The sequence below is a fragment of the Electrona antarctica genome (genome assembly GCF_951216825.1).
Source record: "Electrona antarctica genome assembly, chromosome: 4".
Taxonomy (NCBI): Eukaryota; Metazoa; Chordata; class Actinopteri; order Myctophiformes; family Myctophidae; genus Electrona; species Electrona antarctica.
Genome location: NC_136809.1, coordinates 26,675,184 through 26,679,450, shown reverse-complemented (window position 1 = coordinate 26,679,450; position 4,267 = coordinate 26,675,184).

Below are 4,267 nucleotides of genomic sequence, written 5' to 3'. Positions count from 1 at the left end.
CTGAAGAGGGAAAACTGACTGACTGTGAAAAGTGGACTGGTTAAGTAATCAATTCTCAGGTGTGGGCTGAATTGGCTGAGGCAGAGGCTGGAAATTGCACAGGTGAGGGGATTTAGGCTGATTAGGCCCACTGGCAGAGCCTGACCAGAGCCTTTTGTGGTGGTTCTGGAGAACCGTGGGTTCGACCGACTCGAGGCCGGGCACTGCACTCCCTGTGGAATGCGTGTGTTGAATTTGATGTCGGTGGGGAAACCGGTTCTCGAGTTACGTGCATTACAACCGTACACACACACACACGCACGCAGACACACAGAGACGTGGCGCATTTATAGTAGGATAGCTCTGTACATATAGTGTTTTATTACTGTGGTCGGCTGGATCAAAAGTGGTACGCATGGTATGCGTGGTTATAATTGGCTGTTGATGGTGACGTAATCAACATATGTTTCAATGTTGGGTGGGTAAAAGGTAACGTATGTATGTATACGCCTATACGGTATGTATGTATGATTGTATGTATGTCGGTAAGAATGGTGGTCCCTTATTGGCTGTTGACGGTGACATAACTAAGGTGCTTCAAGGTGGGTATATATATTTTATAGAGGGGCTGATTGTAAGTTCGTAGAGGTCGGCAGTACTTGTGTTCTCTGCTTGCGCACAAGTAGACCATGTATGGCCTACTTGTGTGCAACGTGCAAGTTGGCACCTCGACAGAGTGCATTTTTAGTTATTTTCTGTGATATTGAATTTTGTTATTTTTCATGTCTATGAATTGATTGCGTAGGGCCTAAATGGAAACAAGATCCCTCTTAAACAAAGTGTTTGACTGTAGTAACTGTACTCTGTTAGCAGTTTTTACATTTCTGTCTAATAAACTATTAAATCAATCAATCAAAGTACTTGCACACCTACAAAGGTGACAGGTGTGTTAGTAGACTAAGCGGGGGCCCAAACGCAGAAACAGATTTCGAATGCAAGAGTTTATTGGAATTGAATTTACATTACCAACATTTCTGTCTATTAGATCTTCATCAGTTTAGTTAGGCTTACTAAATTAATTCTGACGGACATAACATATCACAACTTTTTACAAAAAGCCCTAAATGTATTTAATTTAGTAAAGGAATGGAAAAAAAAGAACTAGTCCAATACAAAGTTAAGTCCAATCAAATGAATATGATTCAGAACATTTGCAATGCATTTTGCAGTAACTGGGATCACTATGAAGGATTTCTATAACAAACACTATAAAGATATTATAAGACCAAGTTTAAAGTACAATGTGAGACTGACTTTGCGGTGGTACATTTTGTTTGCTTTGTGTCATTAATGTATCCATTATTGCTACTTGTGCTACCTAAATCAACACAGTATCAGTGTGGCATTACTTTATACATTTAAAAGACAAGTGAAAACTTTTACATTAAATAATACATTTCTGTATTTTCTTCATCATTTTAAGCTCATTCAAACTCCACTGTGAGAATACCAGCGCTCTCAACTCAAGACTATTCCCTCATGCAGTAAGTTCAAAGTTTTCTTCTTTTAATGTGCCCGGAATTGCAGATGTAACGTCACTACATTACATGACTTGACATTAGAGTTGACAGTACAGCTCTGGTTTGCGTCATTTGAGGTCTGCCTTTACTCTAGCAATATGTCAAACCAAGATTCTCGTCAAACACATAACTGACAAAGATTACAGGCGTCCATGGTGACGTCCATGCCAGTGAGCAGTGAGCACTAGGGACCTGATGTACAGACACACACACACACACACACACACACACACACACTGGCCTGAAAAACAAAGCAATCATCACCACTTCTTTATTTTCTTTATTTTGATTTGATTTCAGTATTTACTTGTGTGTGGGTTAATTGTGTCTTGCGTGTTTCTATAAAATGAGGGGAGGCAGAACTTTCCTTTCTATTGCACCATGTCTCCACTGCCCCACAGTCACAGAAATCACTGGCTGTACGTTGCAGGACAGATTGTTCATGAATTTTGAATCCCTCCTTTTGGCTTTTATGAATTAGAAATGGTCCTTTGCACAGTCGCACAAGGCGAGTGGCATGGTGGATAGCTTGGAGGGATTACCGTGCAAAATGGCACATGGAGTGCTGCCATGCACGGGCAGGGTAGATATTAACATATGCTCTCTGCCTGATCAAACCCCAAAACATTTGTGAGCATGAGCAATATAGCATTCAGCATATGCAATTTAATCATAGCCCCCATGCATCACATGGAGAAGCTCTATGTAAGGGATGAAGCTGAAGTGAACAGATCTTAGTGTGTAAGTACTGTATGTGTAAGTCGATGGGCAGCACAGGAGGAGACATAGGGCCCTATTATGCGTGTCTTAAGTACCAGGTCTTATTCCTTAACTTAAGACCTGGAGGCGTGGTCAATGCCATTTGGCCACTCAGAATAGCCAAATGGCATTGATCACGCCTCCAGGTCTTAAGTTAAGGAATAAGACCTGGTACTTAAGACACGCATAATAGGGCCCATACTGTCTGAATCCTGAGTAGCAACAAGAGCTACTTTATTAGCCAAAGTGCACCTCATTATCTGGGGAATACACAAGACTGCAATTATTCACTGATAATTTATGAATCTTAGAATGTGTGTCACAGGCCTAGGTGTTAAGACATGTTCAAATTCACAGAGAATGTTCTCTTCTCTTCAATTAAGCTGTTCCTGAACAGTAACAATACTGTAAAGAACTGTACTGTACAGGACTAGTACCATTTCCAAAGCAGAAGCAGCACTCCAATGTCAGTTCATTGTTTGCATACAGTACACAGCCATTAAATACAAGGCTTAGGATTTACTGCCATACTTAAGTGTTTGTTTAACTATATGCTGGGACGCAAATGGACCTGTCGCTAATGGTCTCTTGCTCTCCTCATAACATCATCATGACTAGTTTGCACTTTGGTTTGAGAAATGTGTCTCATTCTTAAAGTGACACTAGCTCTGCAAAAGTTCAATGACCACTCAAAAAAGTCTTTATCAGATGCTGTGTAACATCCAAATTATCACTGAACCCATAATATTTCCCATCAGGAGGATGGATCATATTTCACCCTGTTTTCTGTCTTCTTTTTTTGGACCCGGTCCCTGAAGACAGATATGTCTGGAGACTGTGTGGCTCTGAGATAATCTACACACTTGCTCGAATAGTGTACCCTGAGAAGATGTTTGTTTGTAGCACTAACATAAACCAGACCATAGTTTTCCCATTGAAAAAAGTGCAATAACTGCATGTGTGAAGCATTTCTTATTAGAGACTAAATGTGCATTTGTTCCAGTACTATTTAGACCGGTTGCCTGTAAGGAATTATCAGACTTAAGCCTAGCTAGAGCTTATCTAACTTACATAGCATGAGGTAGCGTTACTTGGACAGTGTTGAACCATTACCTCAGTGTATTTTAATATTTGTATTGGTTTTTAAAAATGTTCACGTACAGTTACTTACTTTACAAAAGACATACTTTACAGGCAGACAAAACAGTGTATGTGCGTTGGCAGTAGCACCTTAGAGACACAAACAAAGGAACCAACATCCTTCAAATCTTCTTTAAATTATGTCTATAGATCCATCCATCCATCTTCAACTGCTTATCTGTAGTCGGGTTGCGGGGGCAACAGCTCCACCAGAGAGCTCCAGACTTCCCTCTCCAGAGCAACATAAGTGACTTCCTCGTTCCAAGGCCATTGATTCGATGTGTTTCCTCCAACTGTGCCTTGGCAGGGTCTCCTCCCAGTGGGACGTGCTATAGATCCCTTAAACTTTAATTTGTATTGTGAAAAACGTTTTATGTGAGAGGTTTATAGTTATATTGAGCTGGGTTGAAATGACAAGAGTGAAGTTATGTGGAGGCCAGGGTTGTATGAGTAAATTATAATTTCTCTGATTGTCACCACACGGTTTTATGTCATTTTTTCCAAAATTGCAATATCTGACTGGACTGGAGATTTTAGTCACCATGTCGTAAAAATGCAAATAATCTACACGGTTACATATATACATAACCCATTTGATTGAGGTCAAATGCTTCAAGCTGCCTTCAAATGTGTTATTCAGTCCATTATCTTAGCTTGCTGCGTATCATCCATCAACCAATTCCTCATTATCGACCTCATTATCGACCGCTTACCATCCATCTAGCCTAGGTAATGGACAGGGCTCGACAATGTTATTGTGCTGTAAGCATCTTCTTGAGAATGAATCATGGCAGCCAAGAGCAAGTGTT